Source organism: Labrus mixtus, chromosome 3 (genome assembly GCF_963584025.1).
Source record: "Labrus mixtus chromosome 3, fLabMix1.1, whole genome shotgun sequence".
Classification (NCBI taxonomy): domain Eukaryota; kingdom Metazoa; phylum Chordata; class Actinopteri; order Labriformes; family Labridae; genus Labrus; species Labrus mixtus.
Window position 1 is genome coordinate 28,771,614 of NC_083614.1, and position 19,287 is coordinate 28,790,900.

A 19,287-nucleotide genomic window follows, 5' to 3' on the forward strand; every position below is an offset into this window, starting at 1 on the left:
GAAGAGAATAGGAGAGGAGAGGAGAGAAGAATGAGAAGGAGAAGGAGAAGGAGAGGAGAGGAGAGAGGAGAAGGAGAGGAGAGGAGAGAGCGATGAGTCAGAAGTTCTCACAGCTTGAGCTGGATTACCAAATATTGATTCTTACATCCTCGCGTCATGTCTAACAGGACTTAGAAAAGCTTAATCTTAGGGTTACAACAGCATGATTAAAGACATGTTTTTTGAAGAAATCCAGACTAGAAGTCAGCTTTCTGCTTGGATGATTCAAGTTTTTTTTTCTGAAGAACACAACCCACATAGTCTGGGAACTACAAATCCACACTGTTGTATCGCTCTGGGAGAAATGTTATCCCTAACCAATTCGGACAGACTTCTGAGGAAATGAAAACTTTAAATCTCATATGTGGGGGCATCTAAATGTAATCTGCAAGATAACTGTTGTTAAGGGATTTTTGTAAACCACAAGGATTGCCCCCACTGATGTGGGACTTTTGGAATCTGCTATCACATCAGTGTTAAATGACATCCATTATGCTGATTCTTTTTTAAATATATTCATATAATATTACGATGTTGGATGTCCACACTTAACCTGGGCAAAGTTTTTTTAAAACACTAAGATACACAGTTGTTGGCGGACGTGGTTTCCTAATGCTCTAAACGAGACGTTACTAGAAGGAGTCCCAAACGTGGATATTAAGTTTAATAGATCTCCTTAAACTAGCTTAAATGACTTAGCTAATGTTAGCATTAAACAATAGCTGATATCTAATATTCCTTTCTACCTACCCAGTACAACCATTAGCTTGCTCAATGCTAGAATAACTATTTGAAAGTGTTTTAGGAGAAGACAGGTAAGATGTTAATTCTTAGCTAATGTTACGAACTTGTGATAATGCTAACATTAGCTGCTGTCAGATAGCAGCAATTTGGCTGATAAATATGTCTTTTAACCCGGACTCATGGCCTCATTACATTTCAGATTTTTACTTTTTTATCGCCTCTTAGTCTCTAATCAATCAGGAAGCAAAACAGATTCACAGAAAAGACAAAGATTGTTACATTTCCCAAAAAAATACAAGTAGTACTGGTTTAAAAAGTAAACCAGGATCACAGCGGTGTAACATTATACTGCATTTTATCTTCCCCACCTGAACATGACATCATGGAAATATGGAGCATAGATGTTTCAATATCCTTCAACTAACAACTTTCGCTTAATGTCTTCATAAGAAATGCAGCTAATTTCTTTGTTGGTGATATGTTTTAAGGACATGGCTTTTTCTTTCATACGTTTCCTGCCAATATTTACCTCTGGCACAAATCACAGTCACAGTTATAACAATGAAAATGTGTTCAGATATGAACCTTTATATTCCCTTCCCCTCCATTTTAACCAACAATGACAACACTAAATGGAGCTATTATTAGCTTGCCGTCTCTATGAGCACGACTGAATGTATATAAATGAGCAGGGTTTTATTTCTGCAGCAGTGAACCTTGCTCGGTCAGCACTGACACTCTCTCTCTATCTCTCCCCCTTTCTCTCTCTCTCTCTCTCACCTGCACAGTTATTTCCCACAGGCCTGATCATAATAATATCAGTACCGAATGAAAATCTGCTCATCTAAATGCAAATCACAATTGGCATTTCCAATTATTTTCCCAACACGCTGTGTCTAATTTCCATGTGCGCACAGGAAACTTTGTTCTGTTCCATCCAAATAGCAGGTAGATTGATGTGTAATTTCAGTTTGTACTTTTTCTACCGCAGGCTTTTTCTCGTGCGATGGCACAACAGTCTCTATTGATATTTAAGCCGCTCAGGCATGCTTGTTAACATTTGAAATAGTTAGAAAAAACAAAATGTCAAACACATTCCTGGAAACATCTCAACCTTTTTACCTCTCTGACGGAAACTAAACAAACACACACAAACAAAAACAGAAAGAATTTACATTTTTGGAGATGTCACATTACGTTCATCAATATTTAACGATTAGAGAATTTAACACAGCCACAAGCTGATTGTCTCCATTGCACATCCTTGTTTCTTTTTGGTACAGGAGATCAGAAATGTTAAACACGCAGCCGAGGTCAGAAGTCACGACTCTGTGAGTGTGCAGTGCGTCTCCCCCGTCAAACACGAGGGCTGTCCAATGTTCTGCCATTCAGCAGAGATTTAGCTGGAGTGCGGCAACAATGTTAATGAAGTGAGATGGAAAGTAGGCTATAGGGACGACCTGGCTTGTGTTCAGACAAGCATTTAACTGGAATTAAGAACAAGAGGATGAAGACGGAAAATTAAGATCAGCCCTAATCCCTCTGTCCAAGCAGTAAACAACAGCAGCAGGAGAGCAATAAACAAGACGTAATAGTCTTCCTTTTCTCTCGCTCTGTTGCAAACTAAGCAAACAAGCAGTAGTACTAGAAATTAATCCTCGCTCTCCCGCTTGTTATTGCAATCCTATTTTCCCTTTGTCTCGCTGAGGCTCAAAGTTTCCAATAAGACTTTAATTCAGACTCGTGAAACTGCTATACTTTACAACCAATTTCTCATAAATGGCAGCTTTGGCAGTGTTCTGAGAAGTCAAAATAGGTATGAACCTGTAGCGTGCTGGTTTAGTTGGTAAAGCTGGCATCTCATGTACAGAGGCTAAAGTCTTTGTCCTGCCTGACGCAGGTTCAACTCCCGACAATGATGCTGTTTTCCCCATTCTCTCTCTCTCCCCCCATACCTGTCTCTCTGCAGCTTTCTTAACCAAATAAAGACAAGGTGGCCTAGTATAAAGAGTGAGAAGTCTGCTTAGGATGGCAACAAAATGTCTACATTAATTTAAGATGATCTAAACCTGTTATAATGTTATAGATTTTTTCTCATTGAGTACTTTCATCACCTCAAATATTACCAACAGTCATCAAAGCCAGAGAAATCCTTAGTTTTATAGTTGTAACTCCCCGCGTCTTTTGTAGCGTCGACCATGACAGACACGACATCGTTATCGTTGCCGTGGAAATACCGGATGTTACGTCAAGGACCGCTGCATGAGGAAGAGCTAACTGCTACTGAAAGCTGCCGTACTGTTGCTGTTTGTGGTGCTGTGATAAAAAAACGTCATGTAAAATTAGTTGGATACATCGTCTGTAATCATATTCTCTTCCTCAGGTCTGTTTCGCCCATTCGTCTTGACCACCGGGGGTGGGGCTGGGGTAGCTGATATAAGCACTCGCATGATTCCCCGCCAGCCCCTCGACATCATCTTTTGCTGTTCTTTTGATTGAGGGCCCCCTGGCAGCGGAATCTACATACTGCACGTTTAATGAGTTGGAAGTTAGAACATGTTCTACCTTAGATGTTATAGAGCGTGATTAATTTTTTTTTTTATTTTTTTTTACAGCATTTCAGCCCTGTTCAAGGGTCTTCAAACAAGACACACAACCCTACGAGGGTTCTTCTGTCTTATTGACTATTAACTGATGTTGTGTTATTATTGACAAATTCCATTTTAAGGGAGTGTTTCCAGACGAGACATTCTCGCCAACAGTGTTTGGGCCAAAATGTTGTGTTTTTAAGTAATTCCTGGATTGTCCAGCAGAAAAAAAGAGAGCGAAGAAGAATGATTTATGTAGCGCTGGACTGAGAACGGAAATCACAGACGGCCTGTGATCGAACACAAGCCAATGAAAGAGAAAAGTGCTGACTCAGCTTATCATGTTAAAGTGAGTTATGTCATTTAGGCAGGGTTGGGCAGGTGTGTGAGCGTGCATGTTCACCCTGATGCGAGAGGCAATGAGTCAGAGATATGAAGGTAGATTGATGGAGGTTGTGTGGAAGTGCAGTATGTCAAGCCATGTGTTTGTATGTTTGACGGGGAGGATTAGATGTGAGATTCGGTTGTCTTGGTAGAAAGAAGAAGTGAGAAAAAGGAGGAGGGAGATGAAGCAGTGAAGCGCTGGGCATACACACTGCGGTTGGTTTTCTCCACAGGGGGTTTCGCTTTACTCTTGTAGCGATATTGCTCACAAACAACCTCCCCCGGGGATTAAGTGTAAGGACTTAGACAGCGAGAATGGGGCTCTGGCGTGTTCCTCTGCTGAGTCCCTCCTGTGCTCTATGATAGGGGTCAGTTTAAATCAGCTCGTGCTGGCATCATGGGGCCTAAGCCCAATGAGAGGCGATTCAAATAGGTCAAGAGAAGATTTAGTGAGATGGCCTTTGTCCAGCCTTATACCCAGTCTGAATACCTTAAAGAAAGGGCGGTGGTGGGAAAAGAGGGTTTTTTTCTCTATTTACATTTGCAACACTTGTGTTGTTCTTGCTCTCTGAAAAAATGAATTGTTTAATTTTTTGGGGGGATATTTTTGGACTAGACATATGAAAAACACTGCACAAATTCAGAGCAAAAACAAGTTTTCTATGCATCATGTTTAGTTGTTGTGTCTCTTTGATGTGGCTTATAACAGCAATCATACACTCTGTCTTGTATTTGCATTATAACTGAGGCCTGGCCCACTCTTAAAGACTTTTAAAACCTAAAAACATGAGACCCCACACATGAACAAAACATATTGATGGATAAACAGTTTTGTACCTATAGTGTTATTGAGAGCAATGAGATGACTAAAGCTGTACAACACACATGAACAGATTCCATTCATGAACAACCAGAGTCCCAACTCTAAAAACTGTTCTCCCAACATCTCTCGCAGTCACTGTGACTTTTGAGTTAACAAACATGGCCGACGACTAACAGTAACAATCTACAATTGTTTTTGTACTTCTCATCCCTGAAAATTAATGAAGAAAAAATAAAAAAAACTCTGAATGAAGTCGTGGAGATGACGTGAACATGGGCTGTAAGTGTAGCAAGAGATGGGAGTGAGTAAAAACTTCAGCTTGCCTCCTGATTGGTTATTCTTCCGTTCAATGTGAAAGTCCACAGAGTCCGTGCTGGGCTATTCTTGGATTCAGCCCACACACCCCCCCTCCCCCCACAAAATAGGATATCGGATCATAAGAATTAAACATGTTTAATATTTGCTTTTTAAAATCTGTGGGGCCTTGACGCTTCACGGAGCAGATTCAATCACTCTCAACAAACCTCACACCGCAGGAATATCAAGTCAAGATAATCTTTAGAACCATCAAGAAAATTGTCAGAAAGAGGAAAATCAGGCCTGAAATCCGCCCTGTTATCTTTTAGTGTGTACCCATCTTAATCTGAGGAGGAAATCAGGGAGAAGCACGGTTAGCTGACTCTACTCAGGGAGCCATTGCTCCAGGCTACATAATACCACAACAAACATCGTCCTCCAAACAAAACTGTTTCACTCAAGCTCCCTTTTCCCAGCCCAAACACACACAAAAAGGCACCCTTCTACCAACACCATATGCCCTGATTTCTTCAACTAATGGTCTGGAGCAAGAAATGGGTCAGAGGCGTATTCTCCCGGATTCTCCCACATGACGGCAAACCTATTTGTTTCATTACATTAGTTCCCAGGATAACTGCCTACATTTCTTTTGGTTCAGGAAATCCACACCATATGTTGTTTGCACAGCACGGAGAATCCAAAAACACACACAGAATGGTGAGGTGTGGAGAGAGCACGCTGTTCTACCTGCCTGTGTTTCCCTTTCATAAACAGGTCGTGTAATATTAATTGCAGTTACAAAGACGATATGGCGCTTGTTCCCTGTGGCAGTATTTCATTTTTACCATCAATCACGGCAGCAGGAGAGACGCATAAATATTTGATCCCAGTCTAATAGAGAAACAGAAATAAGGAGGAACAACTGAGGGAGAAAATACAGATTCTTTTTGGAGCTTTTTGCCTCTATGTGATAGGACTAGTGTAGTCAAGACCAACATTAACCGTGACCAAGTCATACCCAAGACCAGAGCGCCCCGATACCAAGATAAGGCCGAGACATTTACAGTAGGGATTGAGACCGAGTCAAGACCAAGACCATAAATATCTCTATAAAATCATCTTGTTCAGACTATAACACCGGGAAGGTTGCGGCCATAAGCAGGGGTTAAAAATCTAATCAAGTTATTTGTTCTTTTGAAAAAGAGGCGTTTTCCTTCAAATCACAGTAATGACTTGGCAAAATAGCACATCGGTGGTGGTCTTGATTTAAAATCCAGAGTCCGCCCAGTCCGAGACCGAGACAAGGCCGTGTAAAAATGCTTTAGATTCTGAGACGAGACCTTCAAAAAGTGGTTTCAAGACTTTGAAGGCCAATTTCGAGAATTTCTAGGACAGCTGAAGAGAGACAGGAAATGTTTGGAGGAGAAAGAGGGAGATGACATGCAAAAAGGGGCGGGGTCAGATTTGAACCCACAGCCACTGTGACAAGGACCGTTGCCTCTGTACAGCGGGCACAAGACATGACAGCTATGCTATCAGTGCTCACATAATACAGACTATTATTCAGCAGAAATCGTGTTCTTGCTAAAATAGTGAGCATCCAAACAGGTTTTCATCTCAACCTTAAGTGATCCTTACACTACACTATGTCTTTGCAGGGATGTTTATCTCAGGATCGTGGCGCTGTTAGAGCTGGCAGTTCCCTTCTGTGTGAGAGGTGTTCCCCTCTAACCTCTATTATCCTCTTAGCGCCCCACCAGGTGCTTTAGAGCAGGTCCTCCCAAACAAAGCATGCAGGGCGCTGAGCAACAACTGTGCCTCAAAAACTGCTTTCATCCGAACTCCCCTCGAGGTAGCCTATTAACTACGTCTGGCCTCAGGCTTTGGATTTTGTGGTCATCTTCCAGCTGCTCCTGATAGGTCTTAATTTTCCCAAACATTTAGTATTTTGTGTGCTCTCTTTTGTGCGATCAATCCTCAGATGTGCTTCTTCATTTTGTGTGAATATAGTGTGAACAAACACCAAATACAACATGACATGGTGTTGGTTCAGAAACATTAACTGTCACCCGTTGACCTTTTTGACCCCTCTACCCATCCATCATTAATCAATTAATCGAACCGATCAATAAATCAATAAGCCAATGCAGCAGAGTTCATGCATGTGAGTGGAGCATCCATAGTGAGGAGTCAAATGAGATAAAAGATCTGAAAAAGAAACTGTAATAATTATGGAAACATAAAGAGGTACGTAATAAAACACTAAACAAGAAAGTGAAATGAGAAGATTCACCACACACAAGCTGGCTGAATTACTTCCTCTTTTTATGAAATGACATGCCATCACCTGCACTATATAGGGACTGTCAGTACTGTGCACATGTCATCCACGTTTGTATCATGCAAATGAAAAGGTTGAGGTATTTTCCATCTTTTTCTATCTTCATTAGTCAATTGTTTGTCGTATTAAGTTATATTTTTATTTTCTAATGTATTTTTACTATTAGAAATCAATTTTAAGTTTCATTTATTTTTTGTATTTCAACATGATGTGATAACTTTCAGTATAGGTGTTCCTGCCCTTTTCCCACATTTATTATCTGATTCTTAAACTGATTTTTTCCTTTATAATGAACTTGTATGACTTTAATAATTTGCAACTGGGAACAACTCAGAAGAAACAAATTTACCTAAAAAGAATGATTGGAAATGCTTTGAAAAGTGTGAAGAAGAAAACATCCACATATGCTTGTCTCAAAGATTAAGCGATGCAAGTCTAAGTACAGACGGCCGGTACAGTGAAACATGCGAATGGCTCATTAAATAACACCTGTGTATATTAATGGAGGTGGTTGTACAAGAAAGTTGAACAAAGTGTTTCAGACTGCACACTTGGAGGTTCATTATTCTCTTTGGGAAAAGCCCGGTGGCTTATTATCACAGTGCAGAGGTTTGCACTTCTCCTCCGCTGCATATAGACTGATGGAGTGCAGCAGAGGTCTGTGTGGATTCTGTCATCATAATGAAGCAGCTCAGTGAGCATCCAGGTAATGTTTGCTGGGATTAATAGAAAGAGTGAGGCAGTTTTAACGCTCCATGGACGTGCAAACGAAAGACAAGGCAGAACAAAGACAGACGAGTGGACTGGCACATGCCTGTTGGGTCTCTTCCTGTCCTCTCACTCCACGGTGAAGATCTCAGAAAGCGCAATAATCTTAAACTAGAGACTGCTGCTGCAAAATTCATGTGAAGAAGAATCCGACGAGTTACATAAAGTGAAAGTGACATCTAGCAACCATTCTCTTTGGCTACTTTTCTTTTATTAAAAGGTTTGTTTACCTTTATTTAGAGATAGGACAGAGGACAGAGTGGGAAATCAGGGACAGAGAGAGTTGGGAACAACATGCGGGAAAGGAGCCACAGGCCGGATCTGAACCCGGGCCCCACAGCCTCCGCACAATGGGGCAAGCGCACCAGCCGCCAGGCCACCAGTGCCCCGTCTTTGGCTACTGTTCAAGAGTTGTCATGGGTATTTAAATAAATAATCTTGTCTAAACTCAGTATATAATATTATATATGTATAGTGTTACATTAAATATAGTTTTTCCTAATTTTCTCTTGAACCTTTATTGTCCATGATTATTCCCAAAGAGATACAAAATCACTTTTACAACAGAGTCCCCGAAAAGACAGCGGCATAAAAAAGTTCCACACAAAAGATGAAACAACAGGCAGACACGTGCATTCATAGGTCAAATAATCCTTAAATCCTGTTTTATAATCTTCTAAGCATAGAGTTGTATAAGCATCTACCCATGCTTATACAATAATCTAGTTTCAGGTGACTCTGTTGCTCATTCCAAGAAGAGGGAGCAGATACATTAAAAAGCACTCTTAGAAAAGACAGAGCAGGTTCGAGGAATGACATAAATACACAATGTGTCCGTGCGACTGAACGCTACAGCTGCTGAGAGTGTTAGGAGTCAGGAGAGAACTATACATGAGAGCACAGTTCATGTTGTTGCAGAGTCAAGAGTTTGTGTTCTTGGTTCCTGTGGATCGTTGTTATGAACGTTATTAAAGTTCATATTGGTTATATATTGTCTGTCTCTTTATGTCAGCCCTGTGATTGACTGGTGACCAGTCCAGGGTGTACCCGGCCTCTCGCCCAATGACAGCTGGGTTTCGGCTCCAGTGCCCTGCGACCCTGAACATGAAAAGCGGTATAGAAAAATGGATGGATGGATATTGTTAATAAAAAAAATACAGCATCATGGGCTTTGTAACTATGAGTCTGTGTTATCTGTCTTTTGTTTTATTTTATTTGCCGTGTACATCTATCCGTCGCCCCGTCTGTCTGTCAGTCATTTTCCATGTCTGTCTGTCCTAATGTGTGTGTCTGTCTGTCCATCTGCCTGTCTCTATGTTTTTCTCCCTATCAATCAATCAAACTGTCTTTATTTGTATAGCGCCAGTTTTCACAAGACACTTAACAAAAAGAGCAGGTTTAGACATTACTCGTTGTTGTATTATCTACAAAGACCCAACATTAACGCTCCATGAGCACTTGGAGCTACATTTAGCAAAGTTACAGCAGTGAGGACAGGCAGAAACCTCGGGCAGAACCAGACCGCCTAAACTGTGTTGGGTTGGAAAGTGGAGGGAGATCCCCATCACGCTGTCTCCCTGCCCATCTGTCTGTCTCACTCTTTGTCTGGTTCTGTTGAAGTTTTCTGCCAGTCAAAAGGAAGTTTGTTGTTTTCCAAGTGTTTTTTTTTTAAATTGGTGGATTGTTGTTGATTCATCTTTAATGCCTCGTTTCCGAAAAATACTGAACATTTGCGGCGGATTTCAGAGAGACCCTGACAGAGTGCTAGCTAAGCTAACAGGCCACGCTTTTTTTATTCCAATATCACTGAATCAAAATCTAGTTCAATGGAAAGAAGTCAAGCCTTCGAGCCTTTTGTCCACCTTTTAGCACGTCAAGTTCTTACTTTATGTTGAGACCCCATTACGTGTCGATATCCACGACCAGGAGCTTTGAGATGTTGCCATAAAAAGAAGCCCACGTTAGAAAGAACGAGGGGGTGCAATGTAACGCTGGAAAACTCCCTAATGGGACGGGAAAAGTAGGATGATACCTTAAAATAAACTCCTTAACAGGATGAGTCAATCAGAGGGCGAGAAGAGTTTGACTCACTTTTAGCGTCTGTGTTCATGGACCAGCCTCTGTTTGCTCTATTTCTTTTTTTGCGTGTGTGTGAAATGTACAGTAAATCTGATAAATCCCTGTAAATCCCTCCAACACACTTGTCTGCCTTTGTGTTTAATGTTTCATCAGTGTTGGATTTTAGTCATTAGAAATTCATCATTGTGGAAGATGGCCATCTGAAGAGTTAAACACATCATATCCACCCGGAGTTTTTTGCAAGACAAGTCATATTGTGTGTGTGTGTGTGTGTGTGTGTGTGTGTGTAAGCATGAATCAGTAAAAAAAAAATGGATAAAGCCTACAGAACATGATGTCTCTGACAAAGACGACATCACTTCCCTGTTTGTATTGCATACAGCCTGGAAGGTGTCTCCTCTCTTCCTCTGTGTCTGTGTATCTCTCACTCACTGTAATGTGATTAAAAACCTGCCAGACAACGACTTACGACATCCATCACGCTTATCTCATGTTTTCAAAGTATGACAGACAGACGGACCAGCATCATGCACAGCGGGGGAATATAAACACACACACACTCTCTTTCTCTCACATACACACTGAACATGCCTGTCACATCATCACCGTTCTCTGTCCTCCTCCTCCTCCAGCTCCTTTTATAACCCTCCTGTTCATGCAGAAGAGGCTCCACTTCCAAATGATGTCACTCACGGTCCCCGGCCAACTTTGCCCCATGTCGCCGCTAAATCCCACTTGACAGAGGCTTTGTCTTTAGTGTGGAGCTCCCGAGTGAACAGGCAGCAGTGTGTGTGTGTGTGTGTGTGTGTGTTCGAGAGAAAGGGAAAGAAATAGAAAGAGACTGAGAGTTTAATGGGTGCACAGAAATAGTTTCTGAAAACATTGCAGAGAACTCCTTCTGCTTCAAACTGAGATTTTCTTACTAAAAGGCTTGAAAGCAAGTCAACATAGCCTCTTACTATGAAGATCTGTGCAGAAGCCTTTGATAAAACACTTCTTCTCCTCCTCTCTTTATCCTCAACACGCCTCTGAAGAGAGATTTTTGATGGCTTCTCTGATCCATTGGACTTACAAGCAATAAAACATTTTGTCAGTATATCAGTAAGACTATTTATACAAATCGACGGACTAAGCTCAGGCAGTATGAGGCCGCAAACCTTTTTTTTGAGTGCAAAAACAGCAGAAGGACGCTGCAGACAGACCATGACATAGAGCTTAATATTCAAGTTATGCAGCGAGCAGCCTCATTAATAAGAGACAGAAGTTTCAGCACAGGAAAGTGTGCTAAAAATAGCTGCATCACCTGAAATATTTCACTGCTTGGTCTGGTGCACAGATGTCAGATGTGCCTGTTTCTCTACTGAGCATGATGCAAATGATTGAAGTGGGACAATGTTTCCACGGCTTCAAAAGGACTTTATTTACTGTACAGGTGTGTGTGTGTGTGTGTGCATGCTGGGTCTACGAGGAGATGTTGTTAGACAAGTGTACTACAGTAAAGACGGATTAGTGTGGTTCAGTAAGCTGTGCCGTCAATCAGAGAAGGGGGAATGTGTTTCTGCGCGGCAACATTTGCAGTGAGTCATCAAGCAGTGATATCTGTCAGTTTGAAATTACTGTAATGACACCTAAACCCGATGAGAAGTTCATCAACATTGTGTAACATTAAAGGTTTTTTTCCAGTAGTGCAATATATATAGATATATACTTTATTTTTAATCAAAAATGTTCTGGCTGATGTCAATAAACATCTGTGCAATAGTTCTCCTATAGTGCAAACTTGTTTCTTAAATAAGTGTGTTCTTTGTGTAACTGTTTGAATGAAGGTTGTTTACTTTAAAATATTTATATATTTCTAATCCTATTGTCAATTGACTATCAGACAACAATATTGGCAGGCACTGAGAGAGTTCAAGTCCCACTGCATAGTCCATAAAGTGAACACCAAAATCAAAAGAGCGAAATGTCAAAAGAAACGGTACAAGTCACATTTTCCTCACAAAATATGAAGATCTCGGTATCAATCAAGCGGCAACCTCTGGTGTTGAAAAATGAAGCCAAGGCTGAAGTGAAAAAAACTGCAGTTCCTTGAACGTCCACATGAGGATTTTTGCAAAAGCCCTGGAAGTCACATAAACCCTTTTCACACATACTGAAAAACTCTGGAGATTTGGCTACCCGGAGGTTCTTTAGTCTATGTGTGAACGCAAACAGCCGCATTTTTCGCGCAGACTTTACCCTAGTATTTTATCCCCAGAATATCCGAGTGAGTTGATGTCTGAACACGTCAGCATATACTCCGGAGATTTCAATTTGAGCCAATAGAAAGAGAATGACGTTTATATAGTGACCGGCTAAAGTGTCTGCACGCGACCACTACGATCTCCGTGCACGTAATTAAACGTCTGCATTCTGTTTTCTGTTCGTCAGTATGTTGTTCTCCTCTCTTTTGTGGATGTTGTCATTCCATTGGATTACACATAGCATTGATATAAAGACAAATATTCTCATTATAGCGTTGTGTAGCGGACTCTGTTGCTTCAGCCGCTACTTCCGCGTTGTTTATTTACGTCACGTCTTACCTCGGGAAATCCCCCGAGCCCCCCTCCCCTCTGACAGGGAAAGTCCCCCACTGTGAGGAGCATATGTGAACGGCTAGGTCGGGAGAATCTCCGGAGAAGTCCTCCTGTAATTATCTAGATATTATCCGGTGTGCATATGTGAAAACGGCTTCACACACCTATTCTAAAATGGCCATTTTTCACTGCAGAAATAAACATGTTTACAGCCTGGATGAAAAAACACACTTGGTCTGAATAGCTAATTTCTCTGTCTGCAGCCCCTGTATTGAATTCATTTTTGTATAACTCGTTCATTTTGATAATATTAAGGCAAAGAGTTATTCATAAAAAGGGGCGTGGCTGATCTGACTGATGGGCACACATCAGCTCCACCTCTCTGCCTGTTACTTGATTGACAGAGAGGCTTCAGTGTAAATGATCCTCCAGTCTATGGTTTCAATGCAGTGTAAGAATTGCATCTGCAGGCTTATGTAAATATGCAAAGAATATATAAATATGCAAATCAGGTGAAACTTTGAGGATAGTAATCATGCAATATCTGGTGACGTTTTAAAAAGGCAGTTTATAATTCACTTAAGTTATGTTTACGTGTTATAACTGACATTATAACATCTGCAGCATATGTTACGTTACTTGAAAAGAAGTGGTTTGATTCATCAGGGCCAACCCGAAGCAGGCTTTCACACTTTTTTATGTCATTTGTCGTCAAGGCCACAGGAACACAACAATATAGAGAGCAGCTACCGAACAGGATTCATTCAGGGGTACCTATAGCTCCATATTCTGTTGCCTTGTGCAGCTGACCAAGCTGCAATGAGCAGGGCAGATGTCTGGTAAATTGCTGACAGCCGTGCATAGCACAAAATAAACTGGGTTACACTAACAGGCAAACTGCTAAAACAACAAAAGACAGCAGACTTATCTTGAGCCAAAGCGTCTGAACTCTTGTATCCTAATTGATGTTTGATTGATGGCCTGTTTATATTACCAAAAAAAAGCATCATGCAACCTGCAGTTCTCTATCAGTGGCTCATACCTCCTCTTACTGTTTTAGTCATATATGCTAGATAGTTACAATTCAATTCACTCAGCAGACGCTTTTATCCAAAGCGACGTACATCAGAGAGTAAGTACAACACTAATCAATTCATACACCGTCACCGAAGCAGCGGGAGCAATGCAGGGTTGCCCAAGGACACATCGGACATGTTGTTCAGCTGGGGATCGAACCCTCGACCTTCCGGTTGAGAGGCGACGACTCTATAACCGAGCGCCAGCCGCTAGATGTGGCTGCATCCACTTATGAGACCCACATTAAATCATATCAGGTGAGCAAACATTCATATCAGGTGAGAAAATATTCTAAATAATACCCTGGGATTTCCTCAGTCCTGTGCCTGATGAAGCTGAGTTTAATCTGTCTCTGTCACACTTTTTGTTTTGGCTTCAGCCCGACTGAACCGAGCCAAATAAAGCTGCTTTAGCAGAAATATGGCCCAGATATAGCTCCAGCTCTATATTTCTGCATGTCCTGCTTTGGTGTTTTCATTATGCTGCTGTTGCAGGAAAAGCTGCTGTTTTCTATTTTTTCCAAGCATGTTGTAAACACCAGCTGCTTATTGAACAGACCTCATGATACGCGCAGCTCTGAAAAGCCCAGGATTACTTTGATGTCATACAGAAGGTTTAGGGTCAGAAATAGTTTTAAGCATGGAGATTTTTCTCAAATCATCAATTTGCACTGCATATTGACCTTACATCTTTATAACTCCAGTGTAATTATAAAGGCATGAATTATTAAAAGTGTAAGCCCTTGATGGTCCAAATGGGTGGTAGGAAAGAAAGTTGTTTGGAGCTAAAGTGAAAGTGAAGTCCCTATGGCAGGGTGCGAGGAAACAAATCGAGGGTGGGGTGAATTTAAGGAGAGGTCCTTCATCTTGCCACCTGAGCCACCTGCAGAGTGTTGATTGGAGGCCTGCTGAGAGACAGGGGTCACAGGATGGCATCAGGTTGCTATGGGACCAGTGTGCATCCGCTAATGAGACACACACACACACACACAGGAAGCAGAACGACGGGAGAAAGAGAAAGAGATGGACAAACTCACAGGGAGAGATAGTCGGAGAGAAATGCTACACAAAGAGGAAACTAATAATAAAGAGATGAGAACGAAAACATAATAAACTGTGACGCACAACACTGAAGACAGGTCAGTAAAGAAGAGGACCATCCGCATTTATTCTGTAAATTAAGCGGAGCAAAAAAATCTACTTCGTCATGTGCTGTATGCCTTGGGCTAACATTAGCTACAGCTCACATGTAGATGCTGGCTTTATTATCATTTTTAATTATAGACCTGTGTTTTTTTTAAAGTAATGTGGTTGTTGTTGTTTTTTAGAACAGATTGCAAAAACTATTTTAGTGAGTATCGTGAGCAGAAAGCAACTTACTTCTGTCATGTGCTGTGTGCCTCAGGCTAACTTTAGCCACAGCTGGCAGGCAGCTACTAGCTAGTTGGAGCCATTTGTTCCTTATTAAAAAATAACGTAAAGTAAAACATTTTTAATGTAATGTCTGTTTACAGCTGAAGTATTGATTAAGTAATATGGACAGAATTTATTGTTCTCATTGTACTATTAGTTAATTGCGTGCTTTTCAACTCTATACCTGAGGTAATTGAATCTCACTTTTCTGTAGTAATATAAGTTTGTTATCCCATTCTATCTACGATCTAGCCCCCCCACTTGCTCCTCTAACCAAAGTTCCCTTGCACAGGTACTGAGGTGGAAGTTTAGGGGATGACACTATCCATAGCCTCAGCCAGCTATTTAAAACCTAGGCAGGGATTTTAAGGGGCTTGACACTTTTCGCTCCTCGCTAAGCCATCTCAGCCCTCCAACGGTGGGAAAAAAGAAACAGTGAAGTGTGGATTGGAGTCACAGATCAAGCCGGTGCTTAAACCCCCCCCCCTATAGCCTGTAGCTGTGCCATTGCTATGCAACTGGTCCAGTTTGTGGAAGACATTCTTAATCTGTAGGGGATCTTAAACCATTTGTATTTTAGAGGTTCACTAATGGCGCATTTCAAGTTGAAACATTAAATTCTCACTCTGCCTCTGTGTTCTGTGAGGCGGGGGAAGGGGGGGGGGGGCTAAAGACCCACTCTCATCCTTTCCATACTGATAGGGATGAGCGATGGGATTTAGCAATGAGCCAGGGCACTGATCCAGGCATCCACCCTTGTGCCCTTTCCTAGCCCCAATCCCACCGCTACACTACCGGAACATCAGCCGCAGAATTAGAGCTTAATGAAGCGACATCAGATTCAATCTATTTTTACTCATAGTTGGCCTCGGTTTCTTCTCTGTGCTGAGCTGGACCTGTAAACATGTCTGAGGTTAATGTTCTTTTATTTTATAAATGACACACCATATATATCGAATATACTCTCTGCCTTTAGAGAGAAATTAACTAACACATGATAGAGGTGTTGGAGTCCTAACTCTCTGAAGTGGTGGAATTATTGACTGATACAAGAATATCTAAGAAAAACTGCACCAAGGAATGAAGTGATAATGCTAGGGGAATTAACCACAAAACCAAAAGTGAAGAGAGAAAGAACAGTTGTGAAATGCCCACATTTTGTTCCTCAGGTTTCCTGGACGATATTGTGTATGTTCTCTTCAGAGTTATTTAACTGGGAAGAAATCTTGCTTTGTCTAAACAGTCTGCCTTCAAATCTCGTAGTTGCTTCCTCAGGAGGAGCTGCTCTTCACGTCAAGAGAAAGAGACACCTCCTGACCAGGCACATGCACACATGGCATCCAAAGGAAAATGGGCTTGAGCACCTGCACTTTCGCCCACTTCCAAACAAATATAAGGTCAGGAGATCAAGGTCAGTGTGATACCCTCTCCTACGTCATCTTTGCTGTGCACGCACCCACACAAGCATGGCATGAACAGGCACTTTGTCAGTTGTTACAGCAGGATTAGGAGAGATGTCAGACAGTTCATGTCCTGGTGGGGGGAAAAAACACAACTCACTCTTTGATTGTTCCAAAGCAGGAGACAAAGGCAAGAGGTAAGAACTGAAGTAACTTCTTCAAAAGTGTTGACTCAAAAGGTTGAAGTTAACCCGCAAAGGATGGCCGGACCAATTGGAGGGTCAAGATTTCAGTTTTACGGTTTGCTGCTTCCAGGCTTACAATCAAAATAACAGTGATTGTATTGAAATCAGTGTGAAAAATAGTAATGTGTACGAGAGCAGAGTATCACTTTGTTTCTATCATCAGATGAAAGAAAATAACCTATCTGCCTTTGCAGGAGAGAGGGAGCTATGAGCGATCCCTCCAACTCCTCTACCATCAAAAGCATAATCAAGGAAGACAATAGGACGGAGGGTGAGGGAGAGAGGTGCTGAAATGGAGAGAGCCAAGCCAAAGACATTGTGATCTTGAGAGAGACACTGCGAATAAGAACGGTGGATTAACAGCAAATAAAGTTGGCAGAGAGCATAAAATTAGGAAAGAGATGAGCAGCGATGTGGAGTCATTATCATGAACAAAATGCTGTAAAAATTCCAATAATGCTTGAACAGCGGACAGAGGGAATGTGTGAGGGTGAGAGGCAGAGAATTTGAGAATTTGGGGAGAGAAAAGGGAGGAAATCTGGAGCGCCGAATAAATAGAGAGACAGATGGATAGCAGGACAGAGAGATGGAGCCGATAAGTTCACATTCTGCCAAACCCCGAAGGAGGGGAAGCTTCATTTGAGGAACACATTTTCAGGGAAACAATTACTCTGCGAGCACACAGCTGCAGTCTAAAGGTTATCTTCTCATAAAGACCGAATTCTTTCTTTTTCCTTCTCTCTAAATAAAGAAAGAGGAGCGCAAATGAGCTCCCTTTCCTCAATTTTTTTTACCCCGGTCTCTGTCCGTTTATTTGATGACCAGATGAAAAGAGACGGACTGAGAAATTGCCAGGAGGACATTTCTCAAAGGCGATGACTTTTGATGATATCCAATCTTCATGTGAAAATAAGGGCTCAGAGGAAATGGAACCACAACCAAAACCAAATCACCCAGGCCTTTCCAGAAACTTGCATCATTCAAATGTCGACATCTGAAGCCTTTTAAAAAGGGAGTGACGATCCTCCATGATTTCTTGACATCCGGCTTATCATTTTACTTTGTTTTCAGAAACATTGTGCCACCTAGAGTGTTTACGATTCAGGACCAGTATGGATAACGTATTAGATTGGCAGGTATAGCCTGTAGCGGTTATGTTGCTCGTCCAATATACAGAGGCTATCGTCGTCATCGAAGCAACTTTGGGTTCGAATCCAACCTCGGCCCTTTGCTGCAGGTGATCCTTCAGTCCCCCCACAACAATTCCTATATCTCTTCAGCTTTTCTAGGAAACATATATCAAGCAGTCTGCACTGCACTGCCACCATGATTGACACTGGAAAAGTGTGTGTGTGTGTGTCGGGGGGCGTCAAAGGCGCTGCTTGTCAACAGGCAAGGCAGGCAACTGCATGGGGCCACAGGCCAGTAGGGGGCCCCAGAGGGCTGACAAATTTCAACAAAAGCGACCACCCGTAATGTGCAAATTTTGCAATAACAGTAGGAAACCTCCCTAAGGGGGGCCCATCTGACAGTATTCACTCTCATTGCCCTGCTGAACCCTGGTTGGAGGGCCCCCCAATTGATTTCTGCCTTGGGCCCCAACAGACTCCAGAATAGCCACTGACTGCTGTTTGTGTTTTCAGGAGTTTGTGCCTGTGTGAAAACATCAACAGCTGATGAACTGAGCCTGAACAACTGGTGTTCATGACTAAGTCTTTAACTAGTCATGAATCTAAAAGGGTTCAGAAATTGGTTTTGGAAAGCACAAACCGGTTTTCAGAACATGTCTGACATAACTGTGTTAAGATTTTGCTGAATCATGTAAACGGTAAAAAAGTAACAAAACACATGAGAAGGACATGAAAAAAACAGTATTCATGACACAAGGAGACTCCGCTGTAACTAATTCAAGAGAGTCCACTTTTGTAAATTAAACATTGCAAAAGAAACCTGACCACAAATTTATCAAAACTGCCCTTTATCATAATCAGTGCATTCCCACTTTCCTAAAACATGTCTTCGAAGCACATCTGCAGTCCAAGACTCAAAGCACACAGTGGGGTTTGTGTAGTTTACTGAATTAAAAAAAGTGCATGGTTGCAATTATTTTTTATGTGCAAATAAATCTATTTGAACTCTCTATTTTATTCTACAAGCAATAATCCCTGTTCAGGGCAGAGGAAGGCTTCTTAAAGCAAGTGCTGCAGGGCATTACACAGACATGAAGCATGACTTACTGTTTCAGGGCATTACTTTTAGAGAACAGACAGACTTATATGAAAAGTTAAACACATATGATCTTAAATGTGATGATGAGAATGCAGAATAGTTTTAACAGCAATAACAAACAGTGATGCAGTCTGTGCCAGTTTTCACAAGCATTTCATCACACATTGACACGCTGCAAACATATCTTTGCACATAACCAAACACACTTCTTCCCACACTAACCATCTGCTCATGTCTTATCCCTCCTCCCCGTGCGTTTCAGTGCAGACTGAGGCACAGATTTAA

The 19,287-nt window shown here is 41.6% G+C and overlaps 1 protein-coding gene across 1 annotated transcript in view; it reads right to left on the reverse strand.

Annotated features, from left to right (window-relative positions):
• ap1m3 (adaptor related protein complex 1 subunit mu 3) overlaps positions 1-19,287 on the reverse strand; it is a 200,358-nt gene that overhangs the window by 431 nt on the left and 180,640 nt on the right. The window lies entirely within an intron of this gene.